At 48.7% G+C, this 21,291-nt stretch overlaps 1 protein-coding gene across 1 annotated transcript in view; it reads left to right on the forward strand.

Annotated features, from left to right (window-relative positions):
- The window catches only part of LOC115102105 (bone morphogenetic protein 7-like), a 64,134-nt gene that overhangs the window by 21,963 nt on the left and 20,880 nt on the right, over positions 1-21,291 (forward strand). The gene's annotated exons all lie outside the window — the stretch shown is intronic.

Consider the following 21,291-nt stretch of genomic DNA (forward strand, 5'->3'; position numbering starts at 1 on the left):
AGTGAAAGCCATCCTCTCTTGGGGAATGTTGCTTTTTAGTTAGCTTTGCGACAGTATCAAAAAGAGATTTAGGATTGTTATTTTCCTCAATTAAGTTAGAAAAATAGGATGATCGAGCAGCAGTGAGGGCTCTTCAATACTGCACGGTACTGTCTTTCCAAGCTAGTCGGAAGACTTCCAGTTTGGTGTGGCGCCATTTCCGTTCCAATTTTCTGTAAGCTTGCTTCAGAGCTCGGGTATTTTCTGTATACCAGGGAGCTAGTTTCTTATGCCAAATGTTTTTAGTTGTTAGGGGTGCAACTGCATCTAGGGTATTGCGCAAGGTTACATTGAGTTCCTCAGTTAGGTGGTTAACTGATTTTTGTCTTCTGATGTCCTTGGCTAGGCAGAAGGAGTCTGGAAGGGCATCAAGGAATCTTTGGAAGAATTTATAGCACGACTTTTGATGCTCCTTGGTTGGGGTCTGAGCAGATGATTTGTTGCGATTGCAAACGTAATAAAATGGTGGTCCGATAGTCCAGGGTTATGAGGAAAATACATTAAGATCCACAACATTTATTCCATGGGACAAAACTAGGTCCAGAGTATGACTGTGGCAGTGAGTAGGTCCAGAGACATGTTGGATAAAACCCACTGAGTCGATGATGGCTCCGAAAGCCTTTTGGAGTGGGTCTGTGGACTTTTCCATGTGAATATTAAAGTCACCAAAAATTTGAATATTAAGGCCTCCTGGGTGGCGCAGTGGTCTAAGGCACTGCATTGCAGTGCTAGTTGTGCCACCAGAGACTCTGGGTTTGAGCCCAGGCTTTGTCGCAGCTGGCTGCGACCGGCAGGTCCATGGGGCGATGCACAATTGGCCTAGTGTCATCTGGGTTAGGGAGGGTTTGGCCGGTAGGGATATCCTTGTCTCATCATGCACTAGCGAGTCCTGTGGCGGGCCGGGTGCGGTGCACATTGACCAGGTCGCTAGGTGTACGGTGTTTCCTCCGACACATTGGTGCAGCTTGCTTCCGGGTTGGATGCGCGCTGTGTTAATAAGCAGCGCAGCTTGGTTGGGTTGTGTTTTGGAGGACGCATGGCTCTCGACCTTCGTATCTCTCGAGCCCGTACAGGAGTTGTAGCGATGAGACATGACAGTAACTTCTAACAATTGGAGAAAAAGGGGGTAAAAAATTTGAATATTAACTGCTATGACTACAAGGTCCAATAGGAATTCAGGGATCTCAGTGAGAAACGCTGTATATGGCCCAGGAGGCCTGTAAAGTAGCTATAACAAGTGATTGGGTAGGCTACATAGATTTCATGACTAGCTCAAAAGAGAAAAACTTTCCTATTGTAAATGTGGACACTAGTGTAACCAGGAGGTGAACCCTCATTTAACACAGTAAATTCATCAGGCTTAAGCCGTGTTTCAGTCAGGCCAATCACATCAAGATTATGATCAGTGATTACTGATCATTAGTTCATTGACTGTAACTGCCTTTGAAGTGAGGGATCTAACATTAAGTATCCCTATTTTGAGATGTGAGGTATCACGATCTCTTTCAATAATGGCAGGAATGGAGTAGGTCTTTATTCCAGTGAGATTGCTAAAACAAACACTGCCATGTGTAGTTTTGCCCAACCTAGATCGAGGCACTGACACGGTCTCAATGGGGATAGCTGAGCTGACTACACTGACTGTGCTAGTGGCAGACTCCACTAAGCTGGCAGGCTGACTAACAGCCTGCTGCCTGGCCTGCACCCTATTTCATTGTGGAGCTAGAGGAGTTAGAGCCCTGTCTATGTTGGTAGATAAGATGAGAGCACCCCTCCAGCTAGGATGGAGTCCGTCACTCCTCAGCAGGCCAGGCTTGGTCCTGTTTGTGGGTGAGTCCCAGAAAGAGGGCCAATTATCTACAAATTCTATCTTTTGGGAGGGGCAGAAAACAGTTTTCAACCAGCGATTGAGTTGTGACACTGCTGTAGAGCTCATCACTCCCCCTGGGAGGGGGCCAGAGACAATTACTGCTGTAGAGCTCATCACTCCCCCTAACTGGGAGGGGGCCAGAGACTCTGCTGTCGAGCTCATCACTCCCCCTGGGAAGGGGCCAGATACAATTATTGCTGTAGAGCTCATCACTCCCCCTAACTGGGAAGGGGCCAGAGACTCTGCTGTCGAGCTCATCACTCCCCCTAACTGGGAGGGGGCCAGAGGCAATTACTGCTGTAGAGCTCATCACTCCCCCTGGGAGGGGGCCAGAGACAATTACTGCTGTAGAACTCATCACTCCCCCTAACTGGGAGGGGGCCAGAGACTCTGCTGTAGAGCTCATCACTCCCCCTAACTGGGAGGGGGCCAGAGACAATTACTCGATGCCTACACATCTTTCTAGCTGATTTACACGCTGAAGCTATGTTGCGCCTGGTGACCTCTTTGGTGCCGACGTGGATAACAATATCTCTATACTCTCTACACTCGCCAGTTTTAGCTTTAGCCAGCACCATCTTCAGATTAGCCTTAACGTCGGTAGCCCTGCCCCCTGGTAAACAGTGTATGATCGCTGGATGATTTGTTTTAAGTCTAATACTGCGGGTAATGGAGTCGCCAATGACTAGGGTTTTCAATTTGTCAGAGCTAATGGTGGGAAGCTTCGGCGTCTCAGACCCCGTAATGGGAGGAGTAGAGACAAGAGAAGGTTCGGCCTCTGACTCCGACTCGCTGCTTAATGGGGAGAACCAGTTGAAAGTTTCTGTCAGCTGAATGAGCGACACCGGTTGAGCATTCCTACAGCATTTCCCCCCAGAAGCCATGAGAAAGTTGTCCGGCTGCGGGGATAGTACGGGGGGATTTATATTAACGTTACTATCTGTACTTACTGGTGGCACAGACGCTGTTTCATCCTTTCCTACACTGAAATCACCCTTGCCTAACGATTGCGCCTGAAGCTGGGCTTGCAGCATAGCTATCCTCGCCATAAGGCGATCGTTCTCCTGTATATTATGAGTACAGCGACTACAATTAGAAGGCATCATGTTAATGTTACTACTTAGCTTCGGCTGTTGGAAGTCCTGATGAACCATGTCAAGATAAAACCTCCGGAGTGAAAAAGTTGAATGAAAAAAAGTTGAGTGAGCGAAAAACTAAAAATATAAACGGTAATTAAAAACTAAAAACTGTAAAGTTGTCAGGTAGAAAAGTAAGGTTGGCAACAAAACACACAGCAGCACGTAAACAAGTCTGCAAGTTGTGACCGGAAATGACAAGCAATGTCCGTTGCTCGTGTTTCTTGGCCCAAGAAGAAGGAGAAGAAGGAGAGAGAGGTCACAACCAACTGCCCAGGCACAGAGCTCTCTCAGGGCTATAAGTTCTACCAGTGCAAATGCATTAACCATCTTCTACCACCTTGTTCCAGGAATCACTCAATTGCTGTACAAAGGCGCAAACACACATACATTCACATGCACAGGCGGAAACACACACAAGCGCAAATGCACGCGCACACACCGTATCCAGTGTTGAATGGGTCTTAAGAGTGGCCAGGTTCTAGCGTGGAACTGTGTTGACCATTTCCCAGACAGCCAGCTCTGTCAGGGGTTAAGCAGTATAAATACATCGCAAAGCACTGATGTCATCAGTAGTCGCCAGTGGGCAGGATGTTTCCTAACTCGGTAATCACTCTGCTGTGGGCAGTCACCCGTTACCCGGGAGATCAAACCTTTTCTCCTCTTTATAGGATCAACATGTTGAGCAAACTCCCCCCTTCTCTCTCCCTCCTCTCTCTCATTCCCTCTCTCTCTCCCTGCCTTCCTTTCTTACTCTGTCTCTCTCTCTCTCTCTCTCTGTCCCTCTCTCTCTCCTTCACACACACACACACACACACACCCCACACACACACACACACACACACACACACACACACACACACACACACACACACACACACACACACACACACACACACACACACACACACACACACACACACACACACACACACACACACACACTCTTCCTCTCTTTATCTCTCTCTTCCCCTCCCTCTCTCTGTAGGTTACGGAAAATGTGACACGTTTAGTTTTTTTGTACCAAGTTTTAAAACATTGGTGGAGGGTCTGCATCAACATCTTCTGCAGGAGGACGAGACAGAGAGAGAGACTCAGAGAGAAAAGGTGAAAGAAAGAGAGAGAGAAAGAGAGAGAGACTCAGAGAGAAAAGGTGAAAGAAAGAGAGACTCAGAGAGAAAAGGTGAAAGAAAGAGAGAGCGAGAGACTCAGAGCTAAAAAGTGATAGAAAGAGAGAGAGAGAGAGAGAGAAGAGGGGTGTGGGCTGAGGTAATTGCAGTGCTCCAGTCAGTCCTTCCCAGGATAGAGTCTGTGATAAGGAGATTAGGGCTGACCCTACAAAGCATTATAATCCCTTTATGGACCATGTGAGGGTTCTGACTGTAACCTGAATGGACTACCTCACCCTCTCTACATCTCCCCACCTTCCAACACCTGTGTCTGTGTGTGTGTGTGTGCGTGCGTGTGTGCTTCCGTGTGTGTCCTGGTTGAGGTTGTCAGGCACTATAATAGGCAGTGGGGGGATGAGGTGGGAGAGAGAGGTGATGGTGGTGGGACATCTCTGTTAGAGAGAGGGGTAAGAGGGTGAAGTGGCGGGGGGGTGTTGAGGAGTAAGGGGTGAGCTGCCCCCCGTTGTCTAGCGGAAGTGAGCGGTGCAGGATTGACTGGTGTGAGGGTGCTGAACAGACACTTGAGCTAATGTGACCTGTCAGTTCTGTCTCCTGTTGCTCCGGAGAGAGAGGTGTCGGGGGAAGTGTCTGGGGTCCAGTGGCCCAGAGGGAGAGGGGAGGAGAGGAACGAGTGGAGGGGAAAGAGGAGATTGGGGGAGCAACAGCTGTGGGGAGAGAGAGAATAGGTTGAGAGAGGGAGAGAGAAAAGAAAACATGGTCCGTTCTTGCATTGATTATGTGAGTTTTGATAGAGAACAGCAGGATTTCAGCCTGCACCGATGGGTGTTGTTGAGGGATATTTTGTCCATGGTTGGGGGTGGGTAATGCATAAGGGAGCAGCTCTTTCCCTCGTGAAGAGAAGAGGAGAGGAGCTGCGATAGTCTGGGCCTTGATATAGGATATACACAGATTTATTTTAGGCACAGTCTCTATGAGAGAGCATTGAAGCTGGAGTGCATGGCCACATTGGGCAGTGTTCCAGAAATGAGTTCACTCTTTATTGAGAATGTATTGATGGTAACCTTCTTCTGCATGCCAGGTGTTTGCAGTACTGAATGTTTTCAGAAGGGACCTCATCATTGTAGCTCTGTTGTGGTCTGTCCATGTGTGGAGCTTCAATCTGGGGACAAACTATGTGGGTTTGATCTCCCCATCCACATCATAACCAGATCATAACCACATCCAGCATCTTGTTAAAAGGCATACATCTGTGTTGAGATAGCAGGATTAATTCATTCCCAAATTTGCTAACAGAATGGGAGTCGGCTAGTGACTGAAGCGTCCATGTGTTCATGTTCCGTTAAAGTTATTTAAAGTCATGCTTCTGTGTGGTGTTGTGTATTAGTGTCTTCGCATAGGCATGTGTGTATAACTAATTATGGATCATTATTTTGCCTTGACACACATGACATGAAGGCTGTTTACACATCCAGTGTGTCTGTGTGGGCTGCAGGTGTATCAAGGATGTGTGTGTGTGTGTCAAAATACTGACGGTATTATTTTCAATACCGTAAAAAAAAAAATATATATTTATATTTGTTATGTATTTATATTTTGGGGGGGTTTGGGGGCATCCCCGCCTTGTGGGGGCTGCGGCGTTGCGTGCTACGCCTCTGCTTATAACTATAAGTTAAATATAACTAGAAGAAATCTAAGATGTCTCAATTAAATGATATCAAAGCTCAGGGCTCCAGCTATGCATTTGGTTGGCTAACTTGCTAGCTAAGTGACTAGATGTCTAGATCAAGCTTCTTGGTTACAGCAGAGACATTCAATCCCTCCTGGATCAAGATCCCTGTTGACTAAATTGTTTTGTGCGTCCAAAAAATCTATACATATACATATATATTTATTGTTGTTGAAATAATGCGCCTCGTGTGCACTTCCGGTATTACCGTATACCCCGGTATGGTACAGAAACGGTATGACGGTATGGACATCTGAATACCGCTAAACCCTAGTGTGTGTGTGTGTTGCAGTAGAAGTGTATTTGTGTTCCTCCATTGTAGAGTACAGTAGGCCTGAAGCACCACTGTTCAGCATGATGGGTTCATAGAGGAGACAAGTGACTCACACCAACACACACATACACAGCTAAACACAAACACATATACACAGTGTGTGTATTTGTGCAAAACAAAAAAAGTGGGGGTGAGCGTTGTGACCGCCAGTCACGTCCTCCTAGAGGAAGTCATAAACGCGCCCGCTTGGCTTTCACTGCTGTGCCCTGCTTCTAATGACTACCATACTACTGGGGGGACCAGAACGACTTTCACATACAGCTGCACCCAGATAAAGAGCTTTTACAGTGGAGAGGCAGGCGGCTGCTCTCCAGGACAAGGGAACAGGTCTGGCTTTCTTCCCAGAGGGATTGCACCTGCGCGGGCCGTGGGAGGAGAAAGAGGGCCCTAGGTGGAGGACTAAGCCCTGGAGCTGAGTAGGGCCTGACTTATTGACTGGGGTTTAGCGGGGCTCTCAGGAGGAGGGTGTGTGTAGGGGTGAAGGGGAGAAGGGTGGAGACGAGGGCGTAGGGAAGAGAAAGAAAGGGGTTTCTGAGAGGGATGGGGGAGTATTTTGGTGTGGTGGTGGTGGTGGGGGTGAGAATACATTGGTGTTTTTTGGGGGAAGTGGTGAGAGGGGGTCAGGCATCCCCATGTCATCGCTGACTTGGCTCTTTTGATTCTTAGCTGTTGTTTATGGACGATAGTAAAATCGCACAGCAGGAGAAAGGAGGGAACCAGAGTCATCTCAGCTGTGTGTGTGTGTGTGTGTGTGTGTGTGTGTTTGATCACAGCTGAGCTCTCTTAGGTCAACCCTCGTGGCTTGGCATTCTTGTGGCCTCATTGAGTGTGCATTTGTGTGACGTCGCACAATCACACACACATATACACTGAGTGTACCAAACATTAGGAACAAATTTCATAAAATTGAGTTGCACCCCCCCTTTTTTGCCCTCAGAACAGCTTCAAGTTTGGGGGGCATGGACTCTACAAGATGTCAAAAGCATTTCTTAGGGATGCTGGCCCATGTTGACTCCAATGCTTCCCACAGTTGTGTCAAGTTGGCAGAATTTCCTTTGGGTGGTGGACCATTCTTGATAACTGTTGAGCGTGAAAAACACAGCAGCGTTGCAGTTCTTGACACAAACCGGTGGGCCTGGCATCTACTACCATACCTCGTTCAAAGGCACTTAAATCTTTTGTCTTGCAAGACACAATCCATGTCTCATTGTCTCAAGGCTTAAAAATCCTTATTTAACCTGTCTCCTCCCCTTCATCTACACTGATTTGAAGTGGATTTAACAAGTGACATCGATAAGGAATCATAGCTTTCACCACGTCATCTGGTCAGTCTATACCATGGAAAGAGCAGGTGTTCTTAATGTTTTGTATACTCAGTCTATAGCCTAAACACACTGAGTCAATGTCACTTTGTCTATTTATACCACTATTGGCAGGTTAGAAGGGAAAAACCACACTAATATTACCAAAAAGTCATGTTAGCATTAGATCAACACGTAATTCCTTGATGGTCCAATCTCATAGACTAACAGGGGCAGAGGTTTGCAGTGCTGATGTGTTTACAAATTCCACTGTAGTAAAGGTCATAGAGTGGAGGATGTCATCCACTGTCTGCAGCACTATCTCACTGAGGTGGAAACACTCTCATGCTGCTATTGCTCTGTCTTCTTTGACTCTGAAAACTTCCTGCTATAGTCAGTATGACTCTAAGAGAGGGGAGGAGTGGGGAGGAGAGGAGAGAGGAGAAAGAGGACAGGAGAGGAAAGGAGAAAGAGGAGAGTATGGAGAGGAGAAAGAGGAGAGAAGAAAGAGGAAGGGATAGAGAGGAGAAAGAGGAGAGAAGAAAGAGGAGAGGATAGAGAGGAGAAAGAGGAGAGGAGAAAGAGGAGAGGATAGAGAGGAGGGGATAGAGAGCAGAAAGAGGAGGGGATAGAGAGGTGAAAGAGGAGAGGATAGAGAGGAGAAAGAGGAGAGGAGAAAGAGGAGAGGATAGAGAGGAGGGGATAGAGAGGAGGGGATAGAGAGCAGAAAGAGGAGGGGATAGAGAGGTGAAAGAGGAGAGGATAGAGAGGAGGGGATAGAGAGGAGAAAGAGGAGAGGAGAAAAGAGGAGGGGATAGAGAGGAGAACGAGGAGAGGATAGAGGGTGAAAGAGGAGAGGACAGAGAGGAGTGGATAGAGAGGAGGGGAAAGGGAGAAAGAGGAGAGGAGAAAGAGGAGGGGATAGAGAGGAGAAAGAGGAGAGGAGAAAAGAGGAGGGGATAGAGTGGAGGGGATAGAGAGGAGAAAGGAGAGGAGAAAGAGGAGGGGATAGAGGAGAGGAGAAGAGGAGAGGATAAAGAGGAGGGGATAGAGAGGAGAAAGAGAGGATAAAGAGGAGGGGATGAGAGGAGAAAGAGGAGAGGAGAAAGAGGAGAGGAGAAAGAGGAGAGGAGAAAGGGGAGAGGAGAAGGAGGAGATGAGAGAGGAGAAAGAGGAGAGGATGGAGAGGAGAAAGAGGAGAGGAGAAGAGGAGAGGATGGAGAGGAGAAAGAGGAGAGGATAGCGAGGAGAAGGGAGAGGAGAAGGGAGAGGATAAAGAGGGGGGATAGAGAGGTGAAAGAAGAGAGGGAGAAAGAGGAGGGGATAGAGAGTAGAACGAGGAGAGGATAGAGAGGTGAAAGAGGAGGGACATAGAGGAGGGATAGAGAGGAGGGGATAGAGAGGAGAAAGAGGAGAGGAGAAAGAGGAGGGGATAGAGAGGAGAAAGATGAGAGGAGAAAGGGGAGAGGAGAAAGAGGAGATGAGAGAGGAGAAAGAGGAGAGGAGAAAAAGGAGGGGATAGAGAGGAGAACGAGGAGAGGAGAATGAGGAGAGGATAAAGAGGAGGGGATAGAGAGGAGAAAGAGGAGAGGAGAAAGAGGAGGGGATAGAGAGGAGGATAGAGAGAGAAAGAGGTGAGGATAAATATGAGAGGATAGAGAGGAGAAAGAGGGGAGGAGAAAGAGGGGAGGAGAAAGAGGAGAGGAGAAAGGGGAAGGGATAGAAAGGAGAAAGAGGAGAGGAGAAAGAGGAGAGGTTAGAGGGAGGGGATAGAGAGGAGAAAGAGGTGAGGATAAATATGAGAGGATAGAGAGGAGAGAAGAGGGGGAGGAGAAAGAGGGGGAGGAGAAAGAGGAGAGGAGAAAGGGAGAGGGATGGAGAGGAGAAAGAGGGGAGGAGAAAGAGGAGAGGATAAAGAGGAGGGGATAGAGAGGAGAAAGGGAGAGGATAAAGAGGAAGGGATAGAGAGGAGAAAGGAGGGATAGAGAGGAGGGGATAGAGAGGAGAAAGAGGAGAGGAGATTGAGGAGGGGATAGAGAGGAGAACGAGGAGAGGATAGAGAGGTGAAAGAGGAGAGGACAGAGAGGGAGTGGATAGAGAGGAGGGAAAGAGGAGAAAGAGGAGAGGATAGAGAGGAGAAAGAGGAGAGGAGAAAGAGGAGGGGATAGAGAGGAGAAAGAGGAGAGGAGAAAGAGCAGGGGATAGAGGAGAGGAGAAAGAGGAGAGGATAAAGAGGAGGGGATAGAGAGGAGAAAGAGAGGATAAAGAGGAGGGGATGAGAGGAGAAAGAGGAGAGGAGAAAGGGAGAGGAGAAGGAGGAGAGATGAGAGAGGAGAAAGAGGAGAGGATGGAGAGGAGAAAGAGGAGAGGATGGAGAGGAGAAAGAGGAGAGGATAGCGAGGAGAAAGAGGTGAGGAGAAAGAGGAGAGGATAAAGAGGGGGGATAGAGAGGTGAAAGAAGAGAGGAGAAAGAGGAGGGGATAGAGAGTAGAACGAGGAGAGGATAGAGAGGTGAAAGAGGAGAGGACAGAGAGGAGGGGATAGAGAGGAGGGGATAGAGAGGAGAAAGAGGATAGGAGAAAGAGGAGGGGATATAGAGGAGAAAGATGAGGGAGAAAGAGGAGATGAGAGAGGAGAAAGAGGAGAAAGAGGAGAGGGAGAAAAGGAGGGGATAGAGAGGAGAACGAGGAGAGGAGAATGAGGAGAGGATAAAGAGGAGGGGATAGAGAGGAGAAAGAGGAGAGGAGGAGAGGATAGAGGGAGGGGATAGAGAGGAGAAAGGGAAAGGGATAGAGAGGAGAAAGGAGAGGAGAAGGGAGGAGAGGTTAGAGAGGAGGGGATAGAGAGGAGAAAGAGGTGAGGATAAAGATGAGAGGATAGAGAGGAGAAAAGAGGGAGGAGAAGAGGAGAGGAGAAAGGGAGAGGATGGAGAGGAGAAAGAGGGGAGGAGAAAGAGGGAGAGGGATAAAGAGGAGGGGATAGAGAGGAGAAAGAGGAGAGGATAGAGAGGAGGGGATAGAGAGGAGAAAGGGGAGGGATAAAGGGAAGGGATAGAGAGGAGAAAGAGGAGAGGATAGAGAGGAGGGGATAGAGAGGAGAAAGAGGGGATAGAGAGGAGAAAGGAGAGGATAAAGAGGAGGGGATAGAGAGGATAAAGAGGAGGATAGAGAGGAGAAAGAGGAGAGGAGAAAGAGGAGAGGATAGTGAGGTGAAAGAGGGGAGGAGAAAGAGGAGAGGATAAAGAGGAGGGGATAGAGAGGAGAAAGAGGAGAGGAGAAAGAGGAGAGGATAGAGAGGAGGGGATAGAGAGGAGAAAGGGGACAGGTTAAAGAGGAAGGGATAGAGAGGAGAAAGAGGAGAGGATAGAGAGGAGGGGATAGAGAGGAGAAAGAGGAGAGGATAAAGAGGAGGGGATAGAGAGGATAAAGAGGAGGGGATAGAGAGGAGAAAGAGGAGAGGAGAAAGAGGAGAGGATAGTGAGGTGAAAGAGGAGAGGATAGAGAGGAGGGGATAGAGAGGAGAAAGAGGAGGGGATAGAGAGGAGAACGAGGAGAGGATATAGAGGAGAAAGAGGAGAGGAGAAAGAGGAGAGGATAGAGAGGTGAAAGAGAAGAGGATAGAGAGGAGGGGATAGAGAGTAGGGGATAGAGAGGAGAAAGAGGAGAGGATAGAGAGGAGAACGAGGAGAGGATAGAGAGGAGAAAGAGGAGAGGAGAAAGAGGTGAGGAGAAAGAGGAGAGGATAGAGAGGTGAAAGAGGAGAGGACAGAGAGGAGGGGATAGAGAGGAGAAGAGGAGAGGAGAAAGAGGAGGGGATAGAGAGGAGAAAGAGGAGAGAGGAGAAAGAGGAGGGGAGAAAGAGGAGATGAGAGAGGAGAAAGAGGAGAGGAGAAAAAGGAGAGGATGGAGAGGAGAAAGAGGAGAGGACAGAGGGAGGGGATAGAGAGGAGAAAGAGGAGAGGAGAAAGAGGAGGGGATAGAGAGGAGGAGAAGAGGAGAGGAGAAAGAGGAGGGGATAGAGAGGAGAAAGAGGAGAGGAGAAGAGGAGGAGAAAGAGGAGATGAGAGAGGAGAAAGAGGAGAGGAGAAAAAGGAGAGGATGGAGAGGAGAAGAGGAGAGGAGAACGAGGAGAGGATAGAGAGGTGAAAGAGGAGAGGACAGAGGAGGGGATAGAGAGGAGAAAGAGGAGGGGATAGAGAAGAGAAGAGGAGAGGAGAGAGGAGGGGGATAGAGAGGAGAAGAGGAGAGGGAGAAAGAGGAGGAGAAAGAGGAGATGAGAGAGGAGAAAGAGGAGAGGAGAAAAAGGAGGAGGGATGGAGAGGAGAAAGGAGAGGAGAACGAGGAGAGGATGGAGAGGTGAAAGAGGAGAGGACAGAGGGAGGGGATAGAGAGGAGAAAGAGGAGAGGAGAAAGAGGGAGGGGATAGAGAGGAGAAAGAGGAGAGGAGAAAGAGGAGGGGAGAAAGAGAGAGATGAGAGAGGAGAAAGAGGAGAGGAGAAAAAGGAGAGGATGGAGAGGAGAAAGGAGAGGAGAACGAGGAGAGGATAGAGAGGTGAAAGAGGAGAGGATAGAGAGGAGGGGATAGAGAGGAGAAGAGGAGAGGAGAAGAGGAGGGGATAGAGAGGAGAAAGAGGAGAGGAGAAGAGGAGGGGATAGAGAGGAGAAAGGGAGAGGAGAAGAGGAGGGGGAGAAAGAGATGAGAGAGGAGAAAGAGGAGAGGATGTAGGGAGAAAGAGGAGAGGATAAAGAGGAGAGGATGGAGGATAAAGGGAGAGGAGAAAGAGGAGAATAAAGAGGAGGGGATAGAGAGGAGAAAGAGGAGAGGAGAAAGAGGAGGATAGAGAGGAGGGGATAGAGAGGAGAAAGGGGAAGGGATAGAGAGGAGAAAGAGGTGAGTATAAAGAGGAGGGGATAGAGAGGAGAGGGGAAAGAGGAGAGGATAAAGAGGAGAGGATAGAGAGGAGAAAGCGGAGAGGAGAAAGAGGAGAGGAGAAAGGGGGGAGGAGATGAGAGAGGAGAAAGAGGAGAGGATGGAGAGGAGAAAGAGGAGAGGAGAAAGAGGAGAGGATGGAGAGGAGAAAGAGGGGAGGAGATAGAGGAGGGGATAGAGGGGAGGGGAGAAAGAGGAGAGGGGGAGAAAGAGGAGGGGATAGAGAGGAGAGGATAGAGAGGAGGGGAGAAAGAGGAGAGGATAGAGAGGAGAAAGAGGAGAGGAGAAAGAGGAGAGGAGAAAGAGGAGAGGAGAAAGGGGGAGGAGAAAAAGGAGATGAGAGAGGAGAAAGAGGAGAGGATGGAGAGGAGAAAGAGGAGAGGATGGAGAGGAGAAAGATGGGAGGAGAAAGAGGAGAGGAGAAAGAGGAGGGGATAGAGAGGAGGGGATGAGAGGAGAAAGGGGAGAGGATAAAGAGGAAGGGATAGAGAGGGGAGAAAGAGGGGAGGATAGAGAGGAGGGGATGAGAGGAGAAAGAGGAGAGGAGAAAGAGGAGAGGAGTAAGGGGAGAGGAGAAGGAGGAGATGAGAGAGGAGAAAGAGGAGAGGATGGAGAGGAGAGGAGAAAGGGGGAGGAGAAAGAGGAGATGAGAGAGGAGAAAGAGTAGAGGATGGAAAGGAGAAAGAGGAGAGGAGAAAGAGGAGAGGATGGAGAGGAGAAAGAGGGGAGGAGATAGAGGAGGGGATAGAGAGGAGGGGAGAAAGAGGAGAGGAGAAAGAGGAGGGGATAGAGAGGAGAGGATAGAGAGGAGGGGAGAAAGAGGAGAGGATAGAGAGGAGAAAGAGGAGAGGAGAAAGAGGCGAGGAGAAAGGGGGGAGGAGAAAGAGGAGATGAGAGAGGAGAAAGAGGAGAGGATGGAGAGGAGAAAGGGGAAGGGATAGAGAGGAGAAAGAGGAGAGGATAAAGAGGAGAGGATAGAGAGGAGAAAGAGGAGAGGAGAAAGAGGGGAGGAGAAAGAGGAGAGGAGAAAGAGGAGGGGATAGAGAGGAGGGGATGAGAGGAGAAAGGGGAGAGGATAAAGAGGAAGGGATAGAGAGGAGAAAGAGGAGAGGATAGAGAGGAGGGGATAGAGAGGAGAAAGGGGAGAGGAGAACGAGGAGAGGATAGAGAGGTGAAAGAGGAGAGGACAGAGAGGAGTGGATAGAGAGGAGGGGAAAGAGGAGAAAGAGTAGAGGAGAAAGAGGAGGGGATAGAGAGGAGAAAGAGGAGGGGATAGAGAGGAGGGGATAGAGAGGAGAAAGAGGAGAGGAGAAAGAGCAGGGGATAGAGGAGAGGAGAAAGAGGAGAGGATAAAGAGGAGGGGATAGAGAGGAGAAAGAGAGGATAAAGAGGAGGGGATGAGAGGAGAAAGAGGAGAGGAGAAAGAGGAGAGGAGTAAGGGGAGAGGAGAAGGAGGAGATGAGAGAGGAGAAAGAGGAGAGGATGGAGAGGAGAAAGAGGAGAGGAGAAAGAGGAGAGGATGGAGAGGAGAAAGAGGAGAGGAGAAAGAGGAGAGGATAAAGAGGGGGGGATAGAGAGGTGAAAGAAGAGAGGAGAAAGAGGAGGGGATAGAGAGTAGAACGAGGAGAGGATAGAGAGGTGAAAGAGGAGAGGACAGAGAGGAGGGGATAGAGAGGAGGGGATAGAGAGGAGAAAGAGGAGAGGAGAAAGAGGAGGGGATAGAGAGGAGAAAGATGAGAGGAGAAAGGGGAGAGGAGAAAGAGGAGATGAGAGAGGAGAAAGAGGAGAGGAGAATGAGGAGAGGATAAAGAGGAGGGGATAGAGAGGAGAAAGAGGAGAGGAGAAAGAGGAGAGGATAGAGAGGAGGGGATAGAGAGGAGAAAGGGAAAGGGATAGAGAGGAGAAAGAGGAGAGGAGAAAGAGGAGAGGTTAGAGAGGAGGGGATAGAGAGGAGAAAGAGGTGAGGATAAAGATGAGAGGATAGAGAGGAGAAAGAGGGGAGGAGAAAGAGGAGAGGAGAAAGGGGAGAGGATGGAGAGGAGAAAGAGGGGAGGAGAAAGAGGAGAGGATAAAGAGGAGGGGATAGAGAGGAGAAAGAGGAGAGGAGAAAGAGGAGAGGATAGAGAGGAGGGGATAGAGAGGAGAAAGGGGAGAGGATAAAGAGGAAGGGATAGAGAGGAGAAAGAGGAGAGGATAGAGAGGAGGGGATAGAGAGGAGAAAGAGGGGATAGAGAGGAGAAAGAGGAGAGGATAAAGAGGAGGGGATAGAGAGGAGAAAGAGGCGAGGAGAAAGAGGAGAGGGTAGTGAGGTGAAAGAGGGGAGGAGAAAGAGGAGAGGATAAAGAGGAGGGGATAGAGAGGAGAAAGAGGAGAGGAGAAAGAGGAGAGGATAGAGAGGAGGGGATAGAGAGGAGAAAGGGGAGAGGTTAAAGAGGAAGGGATAGAGAGGAGAAAGAGGAGAGGATAGAGAGGAGGGGATAGAGAGGAGAAAGAGGGGATAGCGAGGAGAAAGAGGAGAGGATAAAGAGGAGGGGATAGAGAGGATAAAGAGGAGTGGATAGAGAGGAGAAAGAGGAGAGGAGAAAGAGGAGAGGATAGTGAGGTGAAAGAGGAGAGGATAGAGAGGAGGGGATAGAGAGGAGAAAGAGGAGGGGATAGAGAGGAGAACGAGGAGAGGATATAGAGGAGAAAGAGGAGAGAGGAGAAAGAGGAGAGGATAGAGAGTTGAAAGAGAAGAGGATAGAGGAGGGGATAGAGAGTAGGGGATAGAGAGGAGAAAGAGGAGGGGATAGAGAGGAGAACGAGGAGAGGATAGAGAGGAGAAAGAGGAGAGGAGAAAGAGGTGAGGAGAAAGAGGAGAGGATAGAGAGGTGAAAGAGGAGAGGACAGAGAGGAGGGGATAGAGAGGAGAAAGAGGAGAGGAGAAAGAGGAGGGGATAGAGAGGAGAAAGAGGAGAGGAGAAAGAGGAGGGGATAGAGAGGAGAAAGAGGAGAGGAGAAAGAGGAGGGGAGAAAGAGGAGATGAGAGAGGAGAAAGAGGAGAGGAGAAAAAGGAGAGGATGGAGAGGAGAAAGAGGAGAGGAGAACGAGGAGAGGATAGAGAGGTGAAAGAGGAGAGGACAGAGAGGAGGGGATAGAGAGGAGAAAGAGGAGAGGAGAAAGTGGAGGGGATATAGAGGAGAAAGAGGAGAGGAGAAAGAGGAGGGGATAGAGAGGAGAAAGAGGAGAGGAGAAAGAGGAGGGGAGAAAGAGGAGATGAGAGAGGAGAAAGAGGAGAGGAGAAAAAGGAGAGGGATGGAGAGGAGAAAGAGGAGAGGATAAAGAGGAGAGGATGGAGAGGATAAAGAGGAGAGGAGAAAGAGGAGAGAATAAAGAGGAGGGGATAGAGAGGAGAAAGAGGAGAGGATAGAGAGGAGGGGATAGAGAGGGGAAAGGGGAAGGGATAGAGAGGAGAAAGAGGTGAGTATAAAGAGGAGGGGATAGAGAGGAGAGGGGAAAGAGGAGAGGATAAAGAGGAGAGGATAGAGAGGAGAAAATGGAGAGGAGAAAGAGGAGAGGAGAAAGGGGGAGGAGAAAGAGGAGATGAGAGAGGAGAAAGAGGAGAGGGATGGAGAGGAGAAAGAGGAGAGGAGAAAGAGGAGAGGATGGAGAGGAGAAAGAGGGGAGGAGATAGAGGAGGGGATAGAGGGGAGGGGAGAAAGAGGACAGGAGAAAGAGGAGGGGATAGAGAGGAGAGGATAGAGAGGAGGGGAGAAAGAGGAGAGGATAGAGAGGAGAAAGAGGAGAGGAGAAAGAGGAGAGGAGAAAGAGGAGAGGAGAAAGGGGGAGGAGAAAGAGGAGAGGATGGAGAGGAGAAAGAGGAGAGGATGGAGAGGAGAAAGAGGGGAGGAGAAAGAGGAGAGGAGAAAGAGGAGGGGATAGAGAGGAGGGGAGAAAGAGGAGAGGAGAAAGAGGAGGGGATAGAGAGGAGAAAGAGGAGAGGAGAAAAAGGAGAGGATAGAGAGGAGAAAGAGGACAGGATAGAGAGGAGAAAGAGGAGAGGATAAAGAGGAGAGGATAGAGAGGAGAAAGCGGAGAGGAGAAAGAGGAGAGGAGAAAGAGGAGAGGAGAAAGGGGGAGGAGAAAGAGGAGATGAGAGAGGAGAAAGAGTAGAGGATGGAAAGGAGAAAGAGGAGAGGAGAAGAGGAGAGGATGGAGAGGAGAAAGAGGGAGGAGATAGAGGAGGGGATAGAGAGGAGGGGAGAAAGAGGAGAGGAGAAAGAGGAGGGGATAGAGAGGAGAGGATAGAGAGGAGGGGAGAAAGAGGAGAGGATAGAGAGGAGAAAGAGGAGAGGAGAAAGAGGAGAGGAGAAAGGGGGAGGAGAAAGAGGAGATGAGAGAGGAGAAAGAGGAGAGGATGGAGAGGAGAAAGGGGAAGGGATAGAGAGGAGAAAGAGGAGAGGATAAAGAGGAGAGGATAGAGAGGAGAAAGAGGAGAGGAGAAAGAGGAGAGGAGAAAGGGGGAGGAGAAAGAGGAGATGAGAGAGGAGAAAGAGGAGAGGATGGAGAGGAGAAAGAGGAGAGGATGGAGAGGAGAAAGAGGGGAGGAGATAGAGGAGAGGATAGAGAGGAGAAAGGGGAAGGGATAGAGAGGAGAAAGAGGAGAGGATAAAGAGGAGAGGATAGAGAGGAGAAAGCGGAGAGGAGAAAGAGGCGAGGAGAAAGAGGAGAGGAGAAAGAGGAGATGAGAGAGGAGAAAGAGGAGAGGATGGAGAGGAGAAAGAGGAGAGGAGAAAGAGGAGAGGATGGAGAGGAGAAAGAGGGGAGGAGATATAGGAGGGGATAGAGAGGAGGGGAGAAAGAGGAGAGGAGAAAGAGGAGGGGATAGAGAGGAGAGGAGAAAGAGGAGAGGAGAAAGAGGAGGGGATAGAGAGGAGAAAGGGGAGAGGAGAAAAAGGAGAGGATAGAGAGGAGAAAGAGGACAGGATAGAGAGGAGAAAGAGGACAGGATAGAGAGGAGGGGATAGAGAGGAGAAAGGGGAGAGGAGAAAGAGGAGGGGATAGAGAGGAGAAAGAGGAGGGGATAAGAGAGGAGAAAGAGGACAGGATAAAGAGGAGGGGATAGAGAGGAGAAAGAGGAGAGGAGAAAGAGGAGAGGATAGAGAGGAGGGGATAGAGAGGAGAAAGAGGAGAGGATAAAGAGGAGGGGATCGAGAGGAGAAAGAGGACAGGATAAAGAGGAAGGGATAGAGAGGAGAAAGAGGAGAGGATGAGAGGAGATGATGAGAGGATAAAGAGGAGGGGATAGAGAGGAGAAAGAGGAGAGGATAAAGAGGAGGGGATGAGAGGAGAAAGAGGATTGGAGGAAGGAGCGAGGAGAGGAGAAAGTTGAGAGGGGAATGGAGGATCAGAGCAGGTGTTGGCAGCTCTGAGGGCGTTCCTGATAGCTCCCCTGGACTCTAGTTAGTTATAGTAGTACAGTACACTGTACACTACCGTTCAAGTTTGGGGTCACTGAGACATTTCCTTGTTTTTGATAGAAAAGCACATTTTTTTATCCATTAAAATCACTTAAAATTGATCCGAAATACAGTGTAGACATAGTTAATGTTGTAAATGACTATTGTAGCTGGAAACGGCTTGGGAATATCTATATAGGCATACAGAGACCCATTATCAGCAACCATCACTCCTGTGTTCCAATGGCACTTTGTGTTAGCTAATCCAAGTTTATCATTTTAAAGGGCTAATTGATCATTAGAAAACCCTTTTGCAGTTATGTTAGCACAGCTGAAAACTGTTGTTCTGATTAACCTGTCGCGACGAGCAATCCGGGAGCGTAATTATAGCCTCAAGCTCATTACCATAACGCAACGTTAACTATTCATGAAAATGGCAAATTAAATGAAATAAATATATTGGCTCACAAGCTTAGCCTTTTGTTAACAACACTGTCATCTCAGATTGTCAAAAAATGCTTTTCAACCATAGCTACTCAAGTTGTTTAGAATCAATCCTCAAGGTGTTTTTCACATATCTATTCGATGATAAGTCACTCGTGGCAGTTTGTTTTCTCCTCTGTTCAAAATGGAAAAATGCACGCAATAGTTTCGACGGAGGACACAGAGCGGACACCTGGTAAATGTAGTCTCTTATGGTCAATTTTCCAATGATATGCCTACAAATACGTCACAATGCTGCAAACACCTTGGGGAAACGACAGAAAGTGTAGGCTCATTCCTTGCGCATTCACAGCCATATAAGGAGACATTGGAACACAGCGCCTCAAAAATCTGGCTCACTTCCTGTATGAAATTTCATCTTGGTTTCGCCTGTAGCATTAGTTCTGTGGCACTCACAGACAATATTTTGCAGTTTTGGAAACGTCAGAGTGTTTTCTTTCCAAAGCTGTCAATTATATGCATAGTCGAGCATCTTTTCGTGACAAAATATCTTGTTTAAAACGGGAACGTTTTTAATCCAAAAATGAAATACTGCCCCCAGAGGTTCAAGAGGTTAAAGTGGCATTAAAACTGGCCTTTAGACTAGTTGAGTAAGCGTCAGTATAGAGACAAAGTAGAGTTGCAATTCAACGGCTCAGACACAAGAGGTATGTGGCAGGGTCTACAGTCAATCACGGATTACAAAAAGAAAACCAGCCCCGTCGCGGACCAGGATGTCTTGCTCCCAGACAGACTAAATAACTTTGCTCGCTTTGAAGACAATACCGTGCCACTGACACGGCCCGCAACCAAAACCTGCGGAATCTCCTTCACTGCAGCCAACGTGAGTAAAACATTTAAACATGTTAACCCTCGCATGGCTGCAGGCCCAGACGGCATCCCCAGCCGCGTCCTCAGGGCATGCGCAGACCAGCTGGCTGGTGTGTTTACGGACATATTCAATCAATCCTTCTCCCAGTCTGCTGTTCCCACATGCTTCAAGAGGGCCACCGTTGTTCCTGTTCCCAAGAAAGCTAAGGTAACTGAGCTAAACGACTACCGCCCCGTAGCACTCACTTCCGTCATCATGAAGTGCTTTGAGAGACTAGTCAAGGACCATATCACCTCCACCCTACCTGACACCCTAGACCCACTCCAATTTGCTTACCACCCCGATAGGTCCACAGATGACGCAATCGCAACCACACTGCACACTGCCCTAACCCATCTGGACAAGAGGAATACCTATGTGAGAATGCTGTTCATCGACTACAGCTCAGCATTTAACACCATAGTACCCTCCAAACTCGTCATCAAGCTCAAGACCCTGGGTCTCGACCCCGTCCTGTGCAACTGGGTACTGGACTTCCTGACGGGCCGCCCCCAGGTGGTGAGGGTAGGTAACAACATCTCCACCCCGCTGATCCTCAACACTGGGGCCCCACAAGGGTGCGTTCTGAGCCCTCTCCTGTACTCCCTGTTCACCCATGACTGCGTGGCCATGCACGCCTCCAACTCAATCATCAAGTTTGCGGACGACACTACAGTGGTAGGCTTGATTACCAACAACGACGAGACGGCCTAGGTGAGGGCCCTCGGAGTGTGGTGTCAGGAAAATAACCTCACACTCAATGTCAACAAAACTAAGGAGATGAATGATTGTGGACTTCAGGAAACAGCAGAGGGAGAACCCCCCTATCCACATCGACGGGACAGTTGTGGAGAAGGTGGAAAGTTTTAAGTTCCTCGGCGTACACATCACGGACAAACTGAATTGGTCCACCCACACAAACAGCGTTGTGAAGAAGGTGCAGCAGCGCCTCTTCATCCTCAGGAGGCTGAAGAAATTCCGTTTGTCACCAAAAGCACTCACAAACTTCTACGTATGCACAATCGAGAGCATCCTTTCGGGCTGTATCACCGCCTGGTACGGCAACTGCTCCGCCCACAACCGTAAGGCTCTCCAGAGGGTAGTGAGGTCTGCACAACGCATCACCGGGGGCATACTACCTGCCCTCCAGGACACTTACACCACCCGATGTCACAGAAAGGCCATAAAGATCATCAAGAACAACAAGCACCTGAGCCACTGCCTGTTCACCCAGCTGTCATCCAGAAGGCGAGGTCAGTACAGGTGCATCAAAGCAGGGACCGAGAGACTGAAAAACAGCTTCTATCTCAAGGCCATCAGACTGTTAAACAGCCACCACTAACATTGAGTGGCTGCTGCCAACATACTGACTCAACTCCAGCTCACTTTAATAATGGAAATTTATGTAAATTGATGTATTTTTTTTTAATCACTAGCCACTTTAAACAATGCCACTTAATATAATGTTTACATACCCTACATTACTCATCTCATATGTATATGTGCAGTGGGGCAAAAAAGTATTTAGTCAGCCACCAATTGTGCAAGTTCTCCCACTTAAAAAGATGAGAGAGGCCTGTAATTTTCATCATAGGTACACTTCAACTATGACAGACAAAATGAGAAAATCACATTGTAGGATTTTTAATGAATTTATTTGCAAATTATGGTGGAAAATAAGTATTTGGTCACCTACAAACAAGCAAGATTTATGGCTCTCACAGACCTGTAACTTCTTCTTTAAGAGGCTCCTCTGTCCTTCACTCGTTACCTGTATTAATGGCACCTGTTTGAACTTGTTATCAGTATAAAAGACACCTGTCCACAACCTCAAACAGTCACACTCCAAACTCCACTATGGCCAAGACCAAAGAGCTGTCAAAGGACACCAGAAACAAAATTGTAGACCTGCACCAGGCTGGGAAGACTGAATCTGCAATAGGTAAGCAGTATGCAGCACCCGGCCTCACCCTACTAGAATCTGAAGTCAAATGTCTACTGTTTGCTGTTGATCTGGTGCTTCTGTCCTACAGC

The sequence above is a fragment of the Oncorhynchus nerka genome, linkage group LG20 (genome assembly GCF_034236695.1).
Source record: "Oncorhynchus nerka isolate Pitt River linkage group LG20, Oner_Uvic_2.0, whole genome shotgun sequence".
NCBI classification, from domain to species: Eukaryota; Metazoa; Chordata; class Actinopteri; order Salmoniformes; family Salmonidae; genus Oncorhynchus; species Oncorhynchus nerka.